The 25,224-nt window shown below is 40.0% G+C and overlaps 1 protein-coding gene across 1 annotated transcript in view; it reads left to right on the top strand.

Moving 5' to 3' along the window:
• Positions 1–25,224, top strand: part of RORA (RAR related orphan receptor A) — a 435,634-nt gene that overhangs the window by 96,602 nt on the left and 313,808 nt on the right. The window lies entirely within an intron of this gene.

The raw sequence follows: 25,224 nt of genomic DNA, 5'->3' as shown, positions 1-25,224 counted from the left end.
TGGAACTACAGTGTTTCTGTTCCCCCGGGACCAGTCGCAGGAGGAAGCGGCCCCCTGTGCCTGTATGACGATGATAGGCACCGTCTCCTGCGTGGTGGTGAGTTCCAAGTAGCTTCTTATTGAACTGCTTATGTTGGTGTACTGAGGCTTCATGCTCTGTCCCTTTAGAAACCTCTCCCTAAAGACAACAGGATGAGCGTTTCAAGTTGGTATAACATAAGCTAGATGGAGATTATCTTCCTACGAAGCAAGTTCATTGTTAACTTGAAAGATACTCCAGTGATCATTTTTTGGCCCAAGTTCTTTAGTATCTTAACATTCACGGAAAGAGGTGATACGCCTTTCCTAGAAGACTTTCTAAGCACGCAGAGTGATTCTGTCATAGATTCAGCAGCTTTAAACGTTTGCTTTTAAATTTTTCATATTTAATATACGTCTGTGAATGTGAAAACATGGTATTTCAGAGTTTTGGGGTAAGTTTTAAACACCGGCTTCTACATGTTAGATTTCCCTCTGCAGAGATGATGATTTCTTTTTTAAATTAAAAACAATCCCCATGAACTCTAAACTTTATATAACGTGTAAGAACACATTTGTCTTTTCCTGCGGTGTAAGTGAGAACGTATATGCCTATATAAATATATACTGGCACATGTCTTTTGCCTTCAAAATGGCTTGTGGGCCATAACTGAACAGACTGCTCAGTTACTATGCTTGGATGCTTATTTAATACTTCCGAATTTAAATATTTTGTGTGTGTGGTTTGTGGCAAAAAAAAAAATGCAATCAAAAATTAAAACTGGCAATTTATTTTTTTTGAGGGAGAATTACTCATTGGATGAAACATACACCTCTCCAACAAATGGTTGTTTTCTCCTGTACTACAGACATTCCTTTTCGGTGTTTATAACTTAAGCAGGAGCACTAAGGACATTGAATAGGAAATATGGGAAATACCTTTATTTGTAGCTTCTTGATATAAGAAAATGTAATTCTGGTCTAGCAGAGAGATTTGATAGGGTTTTTTTGGGGGTTTTTTTGTTGTTTTTTTTTTTTTTTTTTAAATGTGGAAGTGCAAGTTAACGTACATCATGTAGGCATGAGGTGAGATGTTTCACTCAGTCAGGTACATTACATTAGTCTCTTGCAGTTTCTCCAAGTTGGTACTGAAGTAATGTTTTATTAATGTAAATAAATAACATTCTCTGGTATTCCTGAACATCCCGTAAGCTTTTCAGGCAATAGACGTTCTTGAGCTGAAAATACTTTCTCTGATAAGCTTTCATACATATATAAGGCAGACCAGCTTCTGTCACAGGTCACCTCATTTGCTAATTATTCAGAATTCAAATCAGATATTTGCAGTAAAATTGACATGCAGAAAGAGCATTTCTGAAGGTGTTTTCTGCTAGAAAAAAAGGCAGAATTTAGAGTAACATTTAGAAACATAAAAACATTCTTGTTCCCATGGACTTGGTTGCTATAGGGAATATGGGAAAAGGGTGAATAATAAATAAAATGCAAGTAGTATGCTTGGAGATGGCCTGAAGTTATGGCCTTAGAGTTATGTGGAAGGTCTCTCCTTCCAAAGACTAAAAAAAGGGAAGCAACAGATTACATGTCTCCATTTGGTGGAAGCAGGAAGATCAAGGATGGTGGAAGGAGAGTTTGCGTGGAGGCAGAAGAAGTTAACAATGGCTGGAAAAGAGAAGAAATAAAAGGGTTATGAATCTGGTGAGACAAATGGGGAATCTGTTCCACAGGTGACTTAGGCCATCTAGTTGAGAGCCTGGGAGGAGAGAGAAGAAACATTCACAGGGCTCATCTGTTTTCTGCCATTTGGATGATGGCTGTTATCTCTCATGCCACTCCTTTGTGCTGGTTTGTTTGGTGTTCCAGATTAATCAGCTCATAACTAATTTCAAAATACATCCCCAGCATTTACAACATATTTATTCTTATGTGAGAACTTCTGGTGCAGAAGAAGAGGTTGTGAATTTTGTTTCTTTCCAGCTGGAAGATACTTCCAGACATGTGTAGCAAACAATGGAGATGTTATCATTTTCCCATCTCCTCCCCCCAGTACCTCAGTAAGGCAAAGCTCTGTTAAGTAAATTTTAGGCCAAGACAAAGTGAGATGCTGTGGTGGGAGGAGTGCACTTTGAAAAGATAACTATTTACTCCCTTGCAAGTGTTTTGTCTTTATTATGGTGCTGGTATGTAATTTGAATCTTGTTAGGACTGCCTGCCTGTTGAGTACCTACCTGGGCAGAGGTGTCTTACCGTACGTATCAGATGATAGCTCTTACTCTTTACTGTCAAAGACTCCCATGTCTACTACTAGTAACTACATTTTGGAGGAGAAGGAAGGCATAGTTTGCTGGAGCTCTGCTATGTGCAGTGATAAAGATTCATCGCTTTAGTGTTCTTCACATGATGCTGCCTCCTCATCTCGATAAGATGCCAGTAGTCCCATTTGTCTCAGTATTTTTTTGTATAACGAGTTGTGATGCACCTAGTTACCGACACCTTCAAGATGAAGCTTGGGTGGGCAAAGGAGCAGCAATGGAGACTGAGCTGTGTAATTGCTCGTGCTAAGACAACAGAATGGTAAGGGCTCTTAGCACTTCTAATTGAAATAGCGGACAAGAGCTTTTGGAAGTGCTATAGAAGGAGAAATCTTTCAGAAAAAGATAAGAGAACAAATTATTGTCTCCCTCCAAAATGCAATGAAAATGTGCTAAACCCTGTGCACAGTTTTATGTCTTAGACCTTGTTTCTTTGGGAATAGGGCTTCGGGTCACCTGTGCAACTGCTCAGAATCTGAAGGAGGATGGTGGCCCAGCAACAGGAGAGAAAACAAAGAGAGCACTGAAACTGTTCATCACTGTGGTACTTGTTAATGATTCTTCTGGGTAGTAGCAATAATGAGCAGTTGAAAGAAGTACTTTATGTACCCTAAATAAATTGCTTCCAAACCTCGTAATTGCCACAGTTCTGGCTTTCAGTAGACCTGGTAATGAATTTTTGAGTGGTGTCCACATGTTGTGCCTGTTACTGTACTTGACTTCCTTCCCATTTTGAGTGATCTCATCAAGGGATGGATGCTATTATCTGAATTGAATATATTTGTCCAATATTGGGAACAGTAGTGATGATGAGATTGAAATAACTTTGCAACTGACTGCAAGTGATTCTTCCTGCGCGCACACACCCTCCCCTTTCTCCCCCGTAAGGCCACCTTTTCATGATTCTGCCATATTACTGATAGTGTGATAGTGTGTCATTTCAGCTGATACTGTCTGGAAAACCCAGCGCATTGATTGCAAGAACGAAGGGATACAGCAGCCTCTAAAGGGTACTTTTATGCATGGGAGAAAATAGATGCCTTCTTGTCTTAGAAATGTAAACACCACTGAGGTGTTTCGAATGGCAGAAGGTGCCTTAGGTTCAGATGGGCATGATGAAGCTAAATGTCCCTTAAAGGCTTGTGGCATGTGCCTGCGATCAGAACTTAACACAGTTCTCACCTTCTGATGACAAAATAAAAAGGAGAAGGAAGTGGTAGATTATTTTATTTTTTTTTTTTGGAAAGAGAAAAGTAGGAAAATCTGGAGAGACTTTACCTCACTTACATGAGCTCTTCCTATATGTATAATTTAACATGGCACCTTATATATAATTTAGTGTGTGAAATAAACATAACATTTGAATTTCACAACTGGAACTCTTCTACTTGCAGAAGTGGATTTTTTTTTCCATCTGTTTTTAATTTAAAAATGCAGTTTCTTAAATGAAATGAACATGTATCATGACTTACAAACATTGAATCCTAAGAGTAAAGATTGCATGACACCTCGTGCCCTTCCTAGGACAGTGAGCTGAACCACTGTACAAGGTACGTGTTGAATTGATGTCAGTGTGATGACTGATAAATCACTTTCATCCTGCAACAGAGCCTTATTTATAAATAGCTCTTTAATAGAATGCCCTAAGTTTGCAACGATGCTTTTCAAACCCCTGAGAATACTGGCTCTTGCCTCGAAGAGCTTATAGTCTAAATTAAATAGATAACCAGGAAGAAAGGATCAAAGAAGAGAGGAGAAGCGCAAAGGAGAGAAGTGGTGGCTAGGGGGGAAGGGAGGTGGGCACAGATCTCAGGAGAGCAAGTCCTCTTTTTGTATTCTTGTGTCGACTTCTTATTTTTAGAAAGAATATTGTTCGCTGTTGTTATAATTGAAGTCAGATAATGTTTTGGAGCAGAGCTCACTGAACAGATTCGCTGGTCTTGATGAGTTTTGTAGAGGAAGAGAAGGGTGATCTTTTGTGTGTGAGGAGAAGAAAGGCTGTCTTAGACATTAGGAGTAGCATGAATATGCTGCTTGCAAGGGGATTTTACAATAGGTGAACAGCTAGTGTCAATGAGCTTTGCTTCATTGATTTTGATTCACTCCAGCTGAGGATATAACCCAGTGGGAGCAGTTAGGAGAAAGTAATAGACCTAGAGGGGGAAAAGGACACTTTTTTTTTAACCTGTGTTAAGCCTTTCGCCTTGCAGTCTGAATTGCAACTTTGCCCCTGAGTGAGTGCTTTGGCATATTGTGCACAAGAAGCGACTTACTGTGCTGGTCCTCTTGAAGAAACGTGAGGGTTATTCACATTGCCTCTTCCCTGCCTTCTGACATGGAGGTGTTTGACAGAGACTTCAAAAATGGGATGCTACATTTATTTAAGGTTTCTTAAGGAAGAGGAAGAAATAGCCCAAAACAACAAAATTGATTTAGTTTGGTGCACTTGCAATTAAATGGGCGTGCTGCTCTTTGTGTGGTTGGGGTTTTTTCATTCTGCAAAAAAGTTTGCTTTTTATGTTGTTTGCTCATCAGAGTCTTTGAAATAAAAAATAAATAAATCTGAGAGTCACTAGGCATTAAGCTGTGACTTACCGTGATATTTATTAGCCGTAATCTATAAGCATTCCCTTGTTGTCTGTCTCTTATTTGGACTACAAGGTAGTCTTGGCTTTGGTATTTCACTACCAGAGCTGGTACCACTTTACTTGTCATCATCCTGAATCTTCTCCTCTTCCTCCCGTTAACGTGAGTGTAAGGAAATATACATATGCACATATGTAACAAAGTTCAGTAAAAATTTGAAGCCGTTATAGAATCATAGAATGGTTTGTGTTGGAAGGGACCTTCAAAGGTCATCTAGTCCAACCCCCTGCTGTGGGCAGGGACATCTCTCACTAGATAGATTAGGTTGTTCACAGCCCCTTCTAGCCTGACCTTAAATGCTTCAAATGATGGGGCATCCACAGCTTCTCCAGACAACCTGTTCCAGTGTCTCACCACCCTCACTATAAAACAAACAAACAAAACCCCTAACCCTATATGTATTCCTTATATATGTATGAGGAACGGCATTGCTTCCATATTGTATGTATTTCTCAGATATGACAAAGTACCTGTGAAAGTCGAAACTTAGAATTCTATTTGTAAAGGCAGAGTTCTACAGGGCCAGGCGTGACATACAAAACTATGCCTACGTTGCTGGGGTTGTAGTCTTGGCCTCTGTCTTGTATTTGAATTTAAGCAGTTAGCCTTCCTGGGGAGAGAGGGTAAACTAAAACTTTTAGTTGTTAGATTTGACAGTGTGTGCTGTGTTTTAAACGTACAGACACAAACATGGAGAGTTAATTGCAGGTTTGAACTTGCTGTCCTGTCCCAAATTAGATACCATCTGGAAATCTTGAATCATGATACAACAGAAAGTGGAAACCAACTTCATGGAAGATGTAGATGATTTATAATTTACCATGATTCTCTTATATTTAACGTCCTGCCCACAGTGCGTTCTAAGAGGTGCTACTGTAGCTCTGGATATGATAGGAAGAAGTAGAGTAACCAAGTTTCTGGTGCAGGGTGGTAAACTGGAGTGGGATTTCTTTTTTAAATTTGTCATTTCCATAGATATTCTTCTCTTAAATGTAAATAAATCTGCAGGTTAGAAAGTAACTGGATGCACAGAAAATTCTGAGTGGTACTTCTGGCCGGTTTATGTGCCCAGTCCAGTTAAACAAATACAGTATGATTTTACATCCATTAACTTTGGGAATAAAAATCAAAAGGGTTTGTAATATTACTTATTTTTATTACACCGCTGTTCTACGCTGAATAAATTGGTCATGCTCTGAAGCTGCACAGCTCAGTTCAGAGGTTCTCCCCCCCACACTGTATTTGTTCCTAGGTGTCTAGTAGACAAGGTGCTTACAACCTCTTTGAAACATTTCGTTTGTCTCTGCCAGTGACTGTGTGTATTTCTTTAGGCTGGGGAGAATGAGAACAGCATTGTTGTTAACTGAAATCGTGGCAATCAATCTGAGTTAACAGAGGGATGATGTAAATTGGGGGCAGTCTGTTACTTTTCAGAGGGTCACCTGTGGAGGATGGTGAGACAAGCTGTTGCTGCTGAGAGTGGATGTGAGTTTAGGGTCTGAAAGTATGGTGATGCTGACTTGTTCCATATCCATTGGAAATGGAAAGCAAATGGAAACCCAGAGAGAGAGAACTGGAGCTTTTTAGTTTGTGGCAATTATTTTTAGAGCAGTAATGTCATTGCCATTTAGCTGGTCTCATAAAATGGTCAGAATTTATTAACAACCTACAGTCTGGTTATGGAAACATTACAGACAGTGGAGTTATGGAAGACTTTGCTTTTCGGTCCATATGCCATGGTTGTGAAATATTTCCAGTGCATGGAAAAGTTTGCCAGTCCAAGAGAAGTTATCATCTGTCAAATACAGCATCATGGTACGACTCCTAAGATATTTCAAACCAATAGAAACTTAAGTATAACCAGTGAGAGTGTTTCCTTAAAAACAGTGCTAAACTCATAGCTTAAAAATGTGTCTTGTGGAAGTGTGGGATTTGTATGCCATGGTCAGAAGAGTAAAAGGTCTCTGTGCCTGTTTTCTTCAGTGCAAGGAATTTCAATGTAGAAGTGATGATCAAAAGGCTTGGTACTGCACCCACTTGCTGTTAGGAAAGATGAATAAAATGGTTTTAATTCCCATCTTACAAGCAGTCAGTTCTATAAGATTGGTATTGTGTCCAGGCTGCAGATGTGGTGCACGCAGATAAAATATTGTGTATTATTAAAAAGTAGTGCATTCAGAAATATGAAGTATTGCTGTTGCCACTGTATGGTGGTCAAGTTCTCGACTGTGCTGTAATAAAACCATTCCACTTCTCTTTTTCTCTTCATAATGTGCTGGTTTTATCTTATTGCACAGCCATACTTACCTTCTTGTTTTTAACTTGAAGTTAGCGAAACATCTTGCTGATACTTTTCCATTAACCTTGCCTGGATGAAGATAACAGTGGTGTAGCACAATATTTTTTTTTTTATTGATTCCCTCCTTTCCCTCCCTGAATTGCTAAGCCAACACAGAGAGGAGTGAATAGCTATTTTTAAAATACCTGCTATGATTAAAAACTGTAGATAGAAGACACTGACAATTTTTCTTCTCTTCTGCTCTCTTGGAGCTGTTATTGGAGCAATTTAACCTCCAGCTGGGAGGGTGGACAAGTAGCACCCTCTTGGATCTCTTCGCAGTGCAGGCCATGAAAATAGCTTTGCGGATGGCTTTATGCAGTGCCTTGCGTTAGACAGTTTTCCAAAAGCAAATTGACCTTTGGTGTATAATGTTTTATGTCAAGTAGGAGATCAGACCTGCAGCTCCTTGTGCTGGAATTTCCTCTAAGTGCAGTATTAGATTTTCTCTTGTAATGGTGATACCAGCTATTATGCTAGTTGGTGTTTCCTCCGTTCCCCCTCCCGCTTTTTTTGATTCAGCCAGGGCTGCCTGTAAATGTGTCTGTAGAAATCCTTACTGCAACTTGCAATGGCAGGGCAAGAAGGGGGAGCCCTGAGCATCTCAGCCTAAAAATACCCTCCCTGTGGAGCTTGCGCTGCGCAGGTGTAGCTAGCAGTAACATCTCCTCCGCCTCGTCTGGTGGCAACTATGCACACTGGGGCTTTCGCTGCAGGCTGGAATTGCAGAGACAGGTGGGATGTGGGCCCCGGTCCCAGCCCCACAATCGGCAGTTTCTCTCGTGCCTTGAAACTGAACAAAAGAGTGGCCAAAATGTGTGCTGACTTACAAGATTCAAAGTGATGCATTTGTCTGCTGGGCGTTCTTCAAGCTGTGGAGGGAAAAATAGAACAAGCTTAGTTTTTCCATAATTTCCCCTCCTGTAGCCCAAAGGAGACTACACGGCAGAGATGTCTTCTCTAATCTTCTCTTCCTACCCTGCATTATTTTCTTTCCCTCCTCCTTTCCTTCTGTCTCACAGCTCCCCTCCCCACACGCACACACGCAGACTTGTGACAGCACACCAGTTTTATTCTTGAGCTCTCTTTTTAGCCCACATGGGTGTCTAGTCGGTGCCTTAGCCCTGGCTAATACACGAGAGTTTGAATAAATGTATAACAGCAGGTAGCAAGTGACTGTTGACAGGGTGACATATTGACTTAATATCTTGTGTTATGTGATATGAAGGATGTGCCTTTTGGTGTGTATTTTCATTTTAATTTTTTTTCTGTGTGTTTCTTAGGCAGACACTTGTAGGCAGTTCTGAGTAATTGTCTGAAATCATTAACATGTTTATTAAATAAGGAAGCAGAGTGCATTATCTAGCAAATCAATTATGTAAATGCACAAAAAGCATAAGAGATTAGTCTTTAACTGTTGCTGAACTGCATACACTTTCCTACATTATAGATGAAAGTGGGGGTTTTTTTTGTGACTGTGCGTATGTGTGGTGTTAGGCTCCGCTTTGCTCTCTTGGAGCTTAAAGTAACAGCAATTAATTGGTGCTATTGTGCAAGAAGAGGGCATTCCTGATGTACTAATGAACGCCAGTGTGCATACATCCTTTCTATACAGGGAAACAGATGGTCTGTAGCGAAGAACAGAAGTAATCTCAATTGGAGGGTCTGGATGACAAGATAAACTGACAGCGAGGCCCTAGCAATTTATTCTCTCATCTAGACACTGGGAAAAAATCTCCAGGAAAATCTGTTAATCTCTAGCATTTTTAGCAGTATGTTTTCTTTCTGGTGACTTACGATCAAATGAGACTATGCCTCTACAGTTTTACCAATCCTCAACTTCAAGAGGAAGGGAGAATAGAGCTCATCGCTCACTGTGTGTGTGTAAAACTCACCCCTTTCAATTACAGCTGTATAAATGGTGTGTGTAGGGGACCACGCGGTAATAACAGCACAAACTACACTGATCCATTTTCACCCGTCGCATTTTCAGTTGTGCTCAACTGGAAAGAGAGTACTCTTCTGTGATTCAGGCAACTGTGACTTATGCGCTGCTCTGCAGCATATTGCACAGAAAGAAGGAAGACTTGCATCGTATGTAAACGGGGGTACATGTGCAAGAGTCAGAGAAAAGGTTGTGGGTACGTTTTAAAAGTAAGTGAGGCTCATGGAAGCATTATCGTTCTTCTGTATTACCTACATGTATGGTCTCAAGCTTCCAGTAGGAGCTGGAGCCTTCCCAGAGGTTATCACTGTGCATCAGAGAAGTGGAACATCTATCACACTGGATTTTTGCTGCACAATTTTTTTGCTACCATGTCAGCTTCTGTGTATCTTCCATAGAGGTGTGCAGAGGTTGGACCACTTCCAAATGCCCAGCACATGGGATGCAGAATTTCCCTATAATGTCGATTCTGCAGATGATTATAAATTCTCAAATTGCCTACAGCATAGTTGTCCTGAGGGCACTCAGTAGTTTCACCCCTACTGAAATGCCAGCACAAATAATTCAGCTCATTATTTCCATTGTTCTTATTTTCTTATCCAGGCTTGAGTTTGGTTTGTTGAAGTTGAAGACTAACTTCTGTTGGCTTGACAGATCACATCCTATCGCCAGAACCCAAGGTTGCCTCCAACAAATGGAGGCAAGGAACTTTTCTTTCTCCTTCTCCTCTGGTACTCACTCTCGTCCCCTAGTCCTGACAGGTAGCTTGATGGAGAAAGGCTTTGCAGCCTTAGCTCTCTTTTCACAGACTGTGCACTGCAGTGACAGAGTCATCACACCATGTATTACGGGAGTAAACTTGTCATAAAATCAGCAACTTGCTACAGAGCTTAATATAAAGAATGCGCACTGTTTTCCTGTATTCTGACCATGTTAGTTGGAGACAGCTATCGGAATGCAGTTCATTTCACCAGTGCAGTCACATATGTCTGAATTGGCTATTTGCTGTCATTTGAAGACTTTCTGGAGCATGTATCGCTGTGATGTTAGAAACGTGGAGATGTTGTGGTTTAGCTGGAGACAGTAAATTATATTATTGTACCTGAAAGTAGGATTGGTTTAGTTTCTGATGAAATTTTCATTCATGAAAACCTTGTTTAAAGACAATGCCTTCCCAGCAATTCTCAGCGTTAAAGTAACAGGACATTAAGCGTGTCATGTTTATTAATTGTCAAAATTAGATCAATCATAACAAGAGCTAACAGATACATCTGGTTGAGCTGAAAGATGAAGATGGAAGAGCTAGCGGATATCACCAAGGAGCTAAGAGATGCCAGGAGAGATGACAAATGTGGCTGGATGAGCTGAAGGGGGATTGGAAAAATGCAGTCCCAGTCATTGCCTCGGGGAAGAAACAGTAAACCTTGTAGACATGGAAAAAATGTCTCAAGTGAGCAGGAATGGGGGGGGGTTGTTTTGTGCCATTGTCTCTGACTCTTAATTGCACGTCTGCCTCTTCATGAGAAGTTACCATAGGGGAATGAATGCTGTGATAGCCGGGATTTGAAATTTTATTCATGTTTAGTTCTTTCTGACCTAAGCAGTGTCCATGCTTCTGCACGTGCAGAGACTTGAGAATCTTTAGCCTGCAGTATTAAAGATCTTTATCCCACAATGAGTCACTTGGGAACAGATCCTTTTCCTGGGCAGAGAGTAGGAATACCCTCAGGGTTGAAAGTGGGTGATCCAAGTCCAGCTCTGTGCTTTCCCCGAGACTTTAGGAAGCAGATACAGTGGTGTGATCTGTGTGACTGTGGTAGTTCTTCTGTGTGAAGCAGGAAGAGCACTCTACGGTAATGCAAGACGGAATGCAATGGGGTTTGCAAAGTACTTGAGTGGCTCTGATAATATTGCCAGGTAATTGATAGATACAGAATGGAACCTGTATCGTTAAAGTATATATTAATAAGAAGACAACATCAATATATGAAATATGGCCTCTTGAATATATTTGAATATGAACTATATTCCTTATTAAATATATCCCCTTACTTAAGGGATGTATTTATCTGGCATGTGCAGGTAGCTGTTCCACGGAGGTTTTTAAGTGGAGATTGCACAATACGCTTTTTTGTTATTTCCAGGATCTTAAAAGCTCATTGGGCTATGATAAAAAGAATAATGGGAACACATCATGCTGCATTTAGTGAAGTATCCTGTCCCTTTACAAATACTTGTTTTTCAAAACCTAGAATGCAAGCTAAATTCCTGAGTAGCGTCTTTTTGAAAGGAGACCTCACGGAGCTTTTGCAAATAACGAAGAATGTACTTCATACGATAATACTGCATAGGTATGGTGCTTCTATAAAAGTTGGTTCAGAAAGTCTGCACAACACCCCCTCGTTGATGCTATAAATACATCTTTGTGATGAAGCTCAAAATGTGATGAAAATATTTTGATAGTGTGTTTTTAACTTTTGATACATCTCTTGGCTTTAAAGATAAAAGGATTCACTCCTAGAATTTACACTCCTCTGATGTGATTAAAACCAGATAGGTGTGCTGTAAATAGAATATGCTCTGTATGATGGTAGGTATGGCTTAGTGTTTCTGAGCGGGAGGTTTCTTACCGTGGAAAAACAGCTTTTCTTGATGAGTTGCTTGTCACTATTTTCCGCAGCACCTCCTTTCATCTATTATTCATTTTGGAAGACTTAATAGTATGGCTTGGGCGTGGGCTGGTACCAGACACCAGTAGAGTATAACCCCTGCGAAAATAAGAGATCCACAGAGCTATCGGGGTAGAGTGGAAAACAGTACAAATGCATCTTTGCTTTTTAAAAATAATTCCCGTACCCAAAAAAGAGCCACAATGTTCCGTGCTGTAAACTCTCTCCTGTAGCCCCCTACTTAAATGCCTCATTGAGCAGACAAAAAAATGAATTTCTGTGCACCTTATCCCCATGTAAGGTATGATGTGAACCAAGACCCCTGTCCTCTAGTGAAAGGAGATCTGCCCCCATTGTCTGATAATGACTGGAACATGGAGCAGTATCTAGGAAGACTGCATCTAATTTTTTTCTCTAGCCCATTAACACAAACGGGAGTGTTTGTAGAAGGTCTACGGTTTCTTCCCCATGGTTTACTGTGAGGTCTGTAGGGCTGCAGTTTGGTGTGCATGTAATGGCTGTGAAGTCCTATGTGACCGTGGATTTGTTGCAGTCGCTATGTGCATATAGATGGATGTATTTATAGAAGAATCACTGTGAATGTGAGAAATAAGCCTTTGAAGTGTCAAGCCAAATATTCTGGGGGGAAAAAAGAAGATTTCTTGTCTACATCAGAAGCTTGCATTTCATATAGACTTGTCTCATTTTACCCAAAATATCTCCCCACAGGTTAGGAGAGCTGGAAACAATAATAATAATAATGGGGAATGGAGTGGGAGGGGGGATTGTGTGTGTGAGACGGGGCGGGGGGGGGAGGAGAGAGAGAGAGAAGAAATAACAAACATCTCTGAAATGTTTTTGTTCCTCTTTATTTATGGCTTGTTTCTTTCCAGTAGCTTTTTCTCTTACTTTGTTTCCTGTTCTGTCACAGAGCTGCCAGGGAGACAGAGCTGTGTTGCCTTCCCTTTGGTCAGACCCCTGCAGGTGTCCTACTGGCAAGGAACAGGGGATGGAGGACAGCTTCCAGTGTTTTCTAAGCAGGCTGGACCCCCCCCAAAGCTCTGTGATGTGATGCTAAGTCAAGGTGATGGGAGCTAGAAGATGGATGCGTGCCTCTCAGCTCCCAGCATGGCTGCCACCACAAAACTAGCCCAAGCCCAACACGAAGCTTTTCCTTTGTTCCTTGCTTTCCTTAGGGAAAGAAAAAGCATACAGATAGTCCAGAGTCACAAAAGAAGGTGTCCACTAGTCTTTCATTATGCTACTACTGTGATATTATAAGAGTAGGCTGAGTGAGTTTGGGATATGGATTAAAGCCAAGGAATGTTACCAAAAGGAGGCTTTTTGCAAAGTAAAATAAAATACAGATGCTTTTCAAAATTAACTCTTCAGTTGATGGCAGTGGTATTCTGCATTACTTCCATTCCAAAAATAGGAAAGCAGTCATTTTTATCGAGAACTGTTTCAGGCTGCCTTTCCAGGCTGGTAGGCGTCCTTGCACATGTTGCCACTGGGACATCTCAAAATCTTCAGTTGGTGCTTTCAGTGAGAAATCCTTGCTCTCTGGTAACAAGTTCGAGAAGTGACTCTCTGCTTCCTTTGCTGTATCTTTATGGTTTGAATACAACATATCCTCATCTCAGTTGAAATTTCTAAATTTTGCTCTAAAAAAAATAAATCTTGAGGGCCATCTACAGCACCTCGGTAACCTTCAAAAACACAGGTTGCAAATAGTTTGTGGTGTTAAGGACGAGAATTCTTACTTTCTTGCTTTAGTTAATTACCTATGTAGTGCTCATTACTTCCAATATTATAGGTGATCTTTCCATTCCTTGTTCTTTTTAATATAATGTGTAGTACTGAAGCAGAAGAAAACAAAGAAGGCTGGCTTAGAAGTGTGATGCAAGATAGTCTTTTTTTAAAATTTCGTAGTATTAAGTCTTTTCATGCTATGATGCAAGGTTGTGTGCTAATAGCATGCTCTCCTAAGAGGTCATTTCAGTCCTGAGCTACTATATCCTTCCAAACAGTGTGATTTTAAACAAGGTTTGTAAAACCTAGCCAAGCTATTTGTTGTTCTATATGTGAAATCCATTATTTTGTATTGTACATTGGTATGAACTGTGTGTTTTAGTTTTGTTCTTGGAGAGGGTTGGTAAAATAGCAGTGGCATTTATATTTTTCTTTAGTGTCCTGGAGACTTAAAAAAACCCCAAATCTTACAGTTAAAGTAGCAATAGGTTGCTAGCTTCCAGCTTTAGTATGCATTTTGAATAATTTTAGAGAGACCCAAATAAAGCCACTGAGAGTGTGGAGTGAAGACGATGTTAAGATGCAGCTTTGAGTAGCTCTAAGTATCAATAATTGCAACTGCTTCATCTTTTCATGGAAATATCTTGGTTGGACTGGGCCTGCACCTTGGCATTTGAATTGACTTGCGCTGCTGTAGGTAAATGTTAACATGCAGCAAACACTGCAGGCAGATGAGCTGGCTGCCAAAGGAAGGGCATTTTTCAAATGTATCGCCGTAGTGTTGAATGAGAAGCTGAGAATATGGTTTCTTAGAGAGATTTAAAATATTAAAGAAGCCAGTAGCAATAAATGAAAGTGTATCCATTGGTTGGCAGCATTTGGCTATATATCAAGACCATTTCTGGAAGTTAAAACTTGTAACATAAATTACTGAATACTGAATTACTGCAATGTGTTAAGGATTCTTTTTAATTACAGGATGTTAAGGCTTCAAAAATAAAATTCTTCAAAGTTAATCATGGAGTAAAATAACTCCGTATTTAGCCGAGCTTCAACTTCATTAAAACTGTTCAAACGGCTGATGGAGCCCTAATAAGTTTTGTTCAAAGATACGACATCTTTGAAAATTTTCTGTAAATCTAACTCTATTATCTTTGATACTCTAATTGGATATAGCGATCTCTATTCATGTTGTCTAGTGGATTGCATCTGTGATAAGGTGTTGTAAATGTACCCTGTTGTCCTGAAATTAGCAAATCCAGGGATTGTAAGGGCTATTTTTACAGTAGTATTTAAGCCCTGCAGGCAATGTTTTATCATAAGGCAAGTACAAAATAAGTATTTTGCCTTATATAAATATAAGACCACTTTGGGGAGTGGAAGATGGGGGAAAAAATGGAATAAGCAACATTCTGACAGTATCAAATCATTAATGAGGGCACTGGTTCCTAAATTATTTACAGTGTATTCCTTGTGCTCATCTGTTTTAGAATTCTTAATATTGAATGTGTTGTTTGTTATATACAAATATTTTTCTCTCTTTTCCTTTCAGATTTCCTTTTTGTGATATAATTTAATTACTGATGCTGTTTACTCTCTGGAGCTGTAAAGAGTTATTTAATTATTTTTTTTTTCCTTCTACAAAGTAAAATCACTAACTAATTTACTCCAGAACATCATCATAGGAGAAGCTGTCGATACTGTGTAGATGATGGAGAAGCAGGGGGAGGACGTAGCGTTTACTTTCACAAGCAGGGGGTAGACCAGCTATGGACGGGATGGGGAGCAGAGCGTTGTGTCCGCTCCAGGAGGAAGCTGCCTAGTTGTTCCCGTTTGCCTCCGTGGCGGGGCGGGCCGCGGCGGGCGCGGTTCCAGTGCCCTCTCTCCTCCTCGGGAGCTGTTCCTTTCAGGACCATCAGCTCTTCGTCCTCCTCTTGGTGTCCCTTAAAGCAGCTTAAACAGCAGAGAGAGAAGTAGCATTTTGCCCTCTGCTGGGAAACTGGGTTTGACAAATCGGTGACGTGAGCTGTCGTGACAAACGTTCTGTTTCAAGAAACTGCGCAAGTCGGAAAAAATACTTACCAGGCTCGTAGAAATATTTTTTGCGCATCACTTTCTCAGATGTCGTCACAATGGCATAAGTTGCTGTTCTCTTTAATAAGTGTGTGATGTTTTTTCTGCTTTATGATATCAATTCTTTTTATGTCAGTGTTATCGTTAGAAGTCATCTGTGGCTATTAGTCAGGCTCGGATGAAGTCCTTTGCCCCGGTCCCTTCTGAAAACATGACAGCACCAAGCTACTGCGTCCTACCCTGCCACTGTATTTATGGATCTGATTTGCAGTGTGAAAAAATCAAACGCACACAAAGTGGAAATGGTTTTAGTTCTGGTTTGGAAGTAGGCAAAATACTTTTTATATTTCTAGTGTATAATAAAAGCAATAATTTTTTACTTTGATGTTCTGAAATTTTGTTAAGAACAATTTTTTTTTCACTGGTGTCTTGAGATGTTCCTCAAGTAAGCCCCTACTTCTTAAATAACTGTAATTTTGGATATGACCATTCCTCCTTCATATTTAACTTGCTAACAATGATGTAGACTCTTCCACTAGAAAGTTATACAATGTTTTAATGAACATGATGCTTTTCATGATGTTTAGCTGGCCAAATACCTTCCTGCACGCCACCAGCAATGACAAAGCCTGGTTTTCTGAAATAATACATGTATCATTTTAAAAATGTTATTATAGTAGATAAAAATCATGCCTTTTCAGTGAAAAACATCATTATGCTCAACTTTCAGCTATACAATTGAGAAATATAAAATGAGAAGTATTAGTGAGATGAGAAAATACTGTATAGCTTATTCCCTTGAATCCAAGACTCTCCATTTTACTATCAGTATTGCTATTTTATTGAACTTGCTCTGAAACAGAGAGGCTGATTAACACAAAGCATCAACACAAAGTCATTGCGCTTTGTTCATGGAAATGTAATGTATTACTGTATTTCAGGGGGGAAAACAGCTTTGCAAGACTTTTCGGACCCTTTCAGTCTTCTTTGATGTAAGGATATTTTTAATTGTGGTTTGAGAGCCCTTCTGTGTTTAGGTAAATTATAATTCTAGGGAATATTTAGCTGGAATATGAAAGATACTATGCTCTGTGGCTGGCATCCATCAAGGATTGTAGGATTTTTAGAGTGAAAACGGTGTATCATACAGAAAAAATTGGCATAAAAGTCCCAGAGAAGACAAAGTTGTTGAAGATGTTTAGACATCTATCTTCTGTTCAAATACCTAGCATATGTTAGAAGCTTTATCAGTGGTGTTTAGTAGTCGTTATGTACTGTGGAGGTCCTTCTTGTTACTACACTGACATTTGATACTCCATGAAACAGAAATTTCAGTCAGTGTAACTGAACTGAATTGGCTTCTCTTTCTTATGAGTTGACATCTTATCTGCAGCTCTTCCCCGAAGAGGTAAGTGATTACTTTATTTTACAGTATTTTTTTTGAAGGAGCTTCTTTGCATTAAGAGAAATAGCTCAGGAACAGGAGACAAAATAGAGACGAGACCCTTGTTATTTCCTTGATGGCTTTGAAAATGCCAAATATAGGCTTTGATATTTCTCCCCAGCAGAAAAGTTGTTTAGTTTTAAAAACTTGAATTCTTTTATTATTCATTTTTATAATCTTAATTCATTTTAATTTATGAAGCTTGGTGATTTAAGGAAAAAACAACCACTTATGAAAGTTGATTTAAAATCTGCATGAAATGACTTTTCATTGAGAGCTTTTATCATGTCCCTTGTTACACATAGGTTGTGTACTTGTGGCATCAATTTACATCATCTTTATAGAACACCCCCCAACCATGTAGTCAGTCTGGTTAGTTGTTGTTGTTCATGTGTGTGGACATGTTTTCATGTGCATTATTAAACGAAACCTTGTTTAAAATTAACTGTTGTCTAAGACTCACAGTGAAGGATTTTGTTTTTTTCAATAACTCCTCTGCATTGTGCTTTTTCCAGTCATTTTTGCACAATGTCCCACTTGAATAGAAATGGCTTGTTTGATAGAATGTGGAAGGATGTATTGTGCCAGGATATTTGCAAATGGCTGCATACGTATGCACATGAACAACCCTGACATAAGATTTGGTGAATGTGTCTGGGGATTTTCTCAATTTAGAGAAAAAGGTGGGGGGAAGTGAATTGATGGGGTAGGGAGGCACTTCCCTAAGCTTTTTCGAGTTCTTCTGATTTATGAGAAGCATTGTTCTGTGGTTATGGTGTGTATGTTGAAGCTGTTGGACGCTGTTCCCAGATCTGTCACAGACTTCTGATGCAGCCATGCACAAGTCGTTTGGTGTCTCAGAGCCTGAGCTGTCAGTATTGTCAGGTTCCTGAAGGTCCTTTGATAGCACCACGGAAGTGTGGACAAGTGACTGTGGTATGAACGAAGGCAATGAGCTTATTGCAATAATGGCAAGTTTGTCAGGATTATTATACTAGTAGGTGTAAAAGCAACACTCAAGAATATTGCTCCTTCACATAATTAAGCTCTGAACTAAAGGGGAATAAATATAACTGTATAGGATTAATTATATTTTAGGCTTTTTTATAATTTTAAGTGGTTTTGCGTAACTCAGCTTGAAGCATTTTTGTGTTACTATGTTTTTTGAATCTTGAAGATAACACTGATAACATTCTTGGTTGTTATGCGGTACTACAATGCATAACGTGGAGTGTCTTTATTTGTATCATTTTTCTTCACATCAGACAAATCCCATCCCTTGTAATCCTTAGCATTTCTCTGTCTTGTCAGTGGTGTGCACTCACTTTCACTTGTTTGATAATTTGAGCAATGAAGATTTAATAATCTTTCTTTATCATCTTCTGAAGTAAATTGCCGGGTAATAGTGATACTAAATCTACTCAGTCGTGAGATTCAGAGCTGGTTCTTTCTGCACAGAGCTATATTGCAGGCATTGCTGAACACACATATGAGACTGGAGAATCACAGTAGCTGTGAGACTAGCTCATAGATTAAAATTTATTGCTGTTCAAAGACTGTCTTCCTTCCCCCCCAAAGAGGTGCTTTATGTACTGCTGTATATTTACTGAATCTCAATAGCGACCTGATTTCTCACTTTTATCAGTGGATAGTGTCAACACGACAGTGCCATACAGAAACGTCTCCTTGCTACATAACTTATCCAAGATACAGAAAATAGATGGAAACAATTAAGCAGGGGTAAATATCATCTGCGCATATGTAGAGCAGAGGAATCAGTTGTGGGAAGCGAAGGAGAGCTGTTTGAGTATTGAGGGACAGAGGCAGAAAGCAAGAAGGTAGCCAGCCTCCCCAGCTACCTTTTGCAAGTTAGTCAACAACTGTTGTCTTGATAAATAGCTCATGCTGAAACCGTCCTAGCAACAGCTATGTTTAACACTGCCTTCTGGTGCAGATTATGGATAGCAGTGCAGGAAGAGTAATTTTCAGAATGTCCTTTTACATAAACAAGCTGGAAAAAAGACTATTAAGATACTTTTTTTTTTTTTAAATTGCTTGACCATATCAAGGGAGGGGTTATAAGTAAGGTGCAAATTAGTGTGTGAACAGGTGATGGTTTTACAAAAGTATAGGTAACATAGAAAAAAAGTGATTGGTGAAAGCAGAAATGGAGAGGAGACGAAAGATGGGAACAGAGAACAAGGGAAGGTTAGGAAAAATATGAAGTGGAACCAAGATAAACTCTGGCTTTCAGAGTTAAAGATGACAGAAATTACAGTAGCTATTCATCTCTCTACCTTGGCTGAATGCAGAGGAGTGTAAAAGTTAAGGTCCGTTAAAGGGCAGGTCAACAGTGTGACTTCATCATTCTGTGCTCCTACTGCAATACAAGGGCTTGAAAAAGAGAACGAGATGAACTGAGGGTACATTGGAACATAAAATCCTCCTTTTTCTTCCTTTTAGAAAGACATGATGATTCAGCACGAAATACAGGCAGTAACGCGCACTGCTTTGAACTGGATTTGTTTTACTTATGTGTTTAAAACAATTGCTGCATTAAAGGTGGACACCCCCAAAATTTAGTCTGTCTCCATCCAGATGAAAATTATGTTAATTGAATGAGATCTCTGTCCTATTTAGTGTCTCTTTTATCTGACGATGCCCGGTGCTGGCTGCTGTGAAGGAAAGTGTAAGAAACCCTACAACGCTGAATTAGGGAATCATGTGATGTTTTTTCCATCACAGCTGAAGACTGGCTTCTGCCGTGAAGCGTTTGGATTTCTATCCCTTCCACGTTTACTGAATTCCGTGCAACATAATACAGGATATTCTCGTTAGCTATATGAATCTCAAAACCTTTTAAAAAGCTGCAGCACTGATTATCTTGTGTATCTGGATCTCCGTTCTTTAGCAGTCTTCTAATATTTATTCATGTGGTGACAACAATCTTGGGTTGGTCCCTGGCACAACCATACTAAACATAACAGAAATATAAGCATAAGACATAAAGGTAAGATTAAAAAAAAAGCAAAGAACTTTTTTAATACACAAAGGTTCTAATGCACATTATCTTGCAGATTTCTTGCATGTTAGACTAAATTATCTTAATAGTTTGTTCCTGTCATAATATCATAATTCTGTTAATACCAGCATTTTCATTTCAGAGTGAAAAAAAAACAACCCACCAACCCTTCGTTCAAGGATCTGATTTTAGGTCAGGTGCTTTTGTAATATCATAGGTAATCATTTTTTCACTATGAGGGTGGTGAGACATTGGCCCAGGTTGCCCAGAGAAGCTGCGGGTGCCCCATCCCTGGAGGTGTTCAAGGCCAGGCTGGACGGGGCTTTGAGCAGCCTGGTCTGGTGGGAGGTGTCCCTGCCCAGGGTAGGGGGGTAGGGACTAGATGATCTTTAAGGTCCCTTCTAACCCAAACCATTCTATGATTTACCAAATATATTAGAGTCCTCACAGCATCTGCTGTCTTCTTAATGTACACAAATACACAATATGTGGCAGTTTGCAACTCTGCAGGGACGTTGTAGGTTTACAAGTAAAAATCTTTCCATTTGGCTATCAGAAACCAGACTCTGGTGAGCTGAGATAGATAGAAGCCGGTGTTCACACGTACACCTGTGCTGAGACTATCCTCCGTGGGAGTGCCAAGTGAAGCGCTTGGTTCTTGTATGTTGTTTCTTAGCCACATGAGTATTTAGAAGATGCTTCGTCTAATTCCTGGTATTTGAAAAAATCTCAATACTTCTGTCAGTGATTTTAAGCATTAAAAATTTTGCTTCTGCAATTTCACTTTGATATTTCCAGTTGATGTATTCCAAGAAAATGAACTCTAAATCTCCTGGTGCCAAAGGATATCTCCCTACTGGGTGTTGATATTCATACAAGTTGCATTCTTTTTTTATTGTTGTCCTCCAGTTGTTCCTTATTATAATGCCCAGAGAGATGATAGATCAGTACCTTAGCCCCCAGACACCACTGCAATTTGTCTGATAGCTGTCACTGAACTACAGGCAGTTTTAGAATGTCACATCTTTGTGTAAAGGAAAGTTGTTTTTTCCTGGCAGAGTGTTTTAGGTACTCTTCCCCCCACACACACACTGAGCTGAAACTGAAGTTCAAATATACCTCAAACATTTGCCTGATAATTAAAATTAGGGGAGAAGCGTTTAGCTCTTGTCTGTGGAGTGGGAGTTTCACAGGAAAATAAGAGAAATGATGGTGAAAAAAGTCACTGACTTGCTCTGATTTACAAATGGTAGAGGGCTTTTCTCTGAAATATTTAAGAGTAGAACTGAATTGGTTGAGCCTTCATCTAGGTTTCCAGTTCTCCGGCTTACTAAATAAAATGGAAATGGCAAAGTACAGAACTGTTCTCCAAATATAAGAAACCCTCAGCGTGCCTCAAGAGATCAGTAAAAAGTAAAAAGAGGTTAAAACCTTGGTGAGAATCATTAATGGAAATTGAGCAAACAGCTCTATCGCCAAGAGGGGAAAATTGTTTCATATGAGTGATGATGTGTATCCTAATAAAAGACATATTTTCACACCCACCAGGAATAAGACATATTCTGTACTTTTATATCCCATCTTGTTTTGAGTAGGAAGAATATCTTTTTTAAGAAGAAAAATGTTTCATTAGGAAAGAGAAAAGGAAAGAGGTTTTCCCACATACGGAAGAAATTCACGAATTATTTCCATCAGACTGTGTACAAAAGCAGAGGAGTATGCCAGAAGAGAAAGAACAACTGATATTTTTCAGTTGACCGTCAGCACAGATGCGATCCGGTCGTGCTCTGACCGGTTTGTGACAAAGGAGTTGTCTTTAACGAGGGGAAAATAAAAATTAGGGCCCCTTCATTGTCTGGAATGCTAAATATATTGAAATATTTTCTGCTGGGTTTTAAAAAGAAACCGTTAAAACTGCAATTGGAGACCATAGATCCAAGAGAGGTGACAAACAGGTGCCCACATCATACTACCTTTGCTCTGTAGTCTCGAGTGGGAGGAATGTTGTTGCTAGATGGAAGGTGTGTGTTCAGGTGAGGAAGGTCAGCTGAGAGAGGCACAGCCCCAGGCTCTGAGTCATACAGGCGAAATCCCATTTTGAAATGGGTGTAAGATGTGTGACACGAAAGGGGAAGGAGGAGTGTAGGGTTGTTCTGGGAGGAGCTTGGGGGATGCCAAATATTTCAAGAGGCTGTTGAAGTGGATGGCAGTCACCCTTTCATCTCCTCTCTTTCTTTCCTGGCATGCTTTCTTCCTTTCCCTGCTCCTGTCCTAGGACCCGTATCCCCACCCCATGAGCAGCAGCCGTCTCCTAGCCACCCGATGTCACTTCCCTCTGTCCGTTGGGCAGCTGCGAAATGGGAGAGAAATGGCACCACCTTCTATCAGAGAGAAACACTAAATGGAGCCTGGATGGGAAGCAAGAAGGTGGCTCCGTGGGGAAAGCGTTCTCTTGTGGTTTTCAGGAGACATGTAGTAAGGACTTTCTGCTTTCCAAACTCCAACCTATTCACCTACATACAAGCAGGAGAAAAGCCGTTGCGGCTGGAGTAGTTGCTGGCAGCTGTTCTTGGCAGGCGTCTACTCTGACTGTGCCCTGGGGCAGCTCTGGGCATAAATACTTGAACACAGGTTTGGGTCTCTTCCTGTGCTGCCAAGCTCTAGGTGGAATGAAACTGCTGAGAAAAGGAAAGTAGGTACCCACACCTTGGACCTGGACAAGAACACCATCTCTTTTGAAATGTAGTAATGTTTTATATGAGGTTAGGTTCTAATTTTCCAGCTGGAAACTGATGGCTGTCTGGTTTAAGAGCTTCTTGGCTTCTAATTGACTATTATTAGAAAAAATAAATTACTTGTTGTATAATCTATTTCACAAAGTGGTATTAGTCACTTTTCCTGTCCCTGACTTCAGAAAGACCCAACCGATAGTACACAAGGGGAGTGTACAAGAGGAGAGGGAACGAGGCAGTGGATCTGCACTTGTACCTGGCCAAAGAGTTTAAGTGAAACTGTTTTCATAGATTTCAGAACAGAAAGACATACAACCTAAGGGACATGTGGGAAGGGTTGCGGTGACTCCCGGGGGACTAAAATAGGAAGCACTTAATTGTCCTGCAGATGGAGATGTATTGGCATTGTTATCTAACATCTGCACTGCCAGGAATATGAAACCTGGAGAAGGGAGGGTCTCCAGCTGCAGCAAGTAATTGAATGGGAACAGTTTCTGCAAGGCAAGAAGGCCTGAGAGGAGGCTGTTCTGGGTTATCACCAGCTAGAGGCTGGTTTTATGGGCTCATCAATAACATTAGGAATTTCCCTAGGTAAATGAAGGCTCAGTCAACAGTTACTGTGATCCGGAATCTCTGAGGTAAGCAGAAGCCAGGGAACAAAATGATACACTGCTCTTGTTTCCTTTCTTTGCAAACTGCTTGACAGCTGAGTGGGAGAGGCAGCCAGGGATGGCTGAGGGAAAGGAAAATCTGTGCTTCGTTCTAACCCCTTCGTTCACTCTCTCTGGAACTTGCCCAGCTGCTACCAACTTACTTAAGTACCTTAAAAGAGGTTTCTTTTCCAAGGCCTTTCTGAGCTTAGTTGACACACTCTTGTCTGAACGCTCTGCAGGGTAAAATGCTCTTTGCCAAATCTGCAGTTTTTATGAGACTTCTCAATTTATCCCACTTATGGCATAGTTAAAATAATATACCAATTACTCCTTAATTTCAGCAGGAGCTTTCATGCAGGATTTTCCCTTGGTTTGACATGTACACATGAAGGTTTTAGGGGGTTGGATTTTGTTTTAATGAATTACAAGGCCTTTAAGAAGTGATAGTTCCCCAATATTTTATTATAAGAAGCAGGCTTACTTAATCCTTTAACAAATGGTACAATAAACTGCTTTTTTCTTTTTAATGGTGTCCCAAGGAATGCATTACTCTTTGAAGCTGAAACACTTTGACATCAGAGTGGGTGATGAGTTGCTATGGCTTCAAGGGCAGCGTTAGTGCTAGAAGAAGAGCGCATCCTTGAAATGCGCACACATGCAAGCCCAGGCTCCTATATATTTCATGACCAGAACTTAGGAAGTAGCTTTCCACATCAGTGGCTTCGTGGCAGGGCACAAGGAGAATTTGAAGGAAGATGTGCCATTGGATTCCGATTCATTAATAGTCACTTAATTTGATTTGAGTAGAACTTTGCGTATGTGGCAGTTTTCAGCCCTTTGATGGAAAAATGGAAAGCTTATGCCTATTGCACTCTGCGTACACAGGGGGAAATCCTAAGGCAGGCGGAAGTAAGAGTAGGAGGAAGAGGAATCTTATTTTCGTGTGGAATAGACTTTTAATGCAAGCCACTTGTTTAACTTCTTCAAATAATTTTTTCAACCTACAAAAAATGGCATGTTTTCATCAGGTGCCGATAACAACCTTAAAGTACATGTGTATATATACTTTCTCTGAAGAAGCAGCAACATAGCAGGGCTTTTTTAGAATATAAAATAATTTTTAATAACAAAAAAGGTATATTAGCCACCTTTCTTTACTTATCATTTAAGTGTTGTTAACTAAAAATAGTGCCCTAATCAGTTTTCCCTTGAGTCCTTTAGCCTGCAAGTAAGAAATAGATAACCGCTGGATGTTTAAAACAATACATTATTTCTCAATGCATCGTAGAAATGTGAATTCCTCTGAGTTATATTTAATGCATGTATTTCTAGAAAATACATAGCAGCTTCACTGTGGATATTGAAATGTGTCTCTGAAAGAAAGAATGATTTCCTTAAGTCTTAATGAGTGCCTTATTGATTTGTAATGAACAAACCCTCTTCTCTAGAGACAATCTGTTTCTAGTAAAACAGGTACAGTTACCATGATTGACTCTGTTACATTGTCTTCTGATATTTCAGCTTCTTCCTCCTCAGTGTAGCCAAGGATGGTTTAGAATAACTGCTAAGATTTAGAGCTGTGCTCAGTTTCTCCCTATACCA

Source organism: Larus michahellis, chromosome 9 (assembly GCF_964199755.1).
Source record: "Larus michahellis chromosome 9, bLarMic1.1, whole genome shotgun sequence".
Classification (NCBI taxonomy): Eukaryota; Metazoa; Chordata; class Aves; order Charadriiformes; family Laridae; genus Larus; species Larus michahellis.
This window is presented reverse-complemented; position numbering and strand designations above follow the sequence as displayed.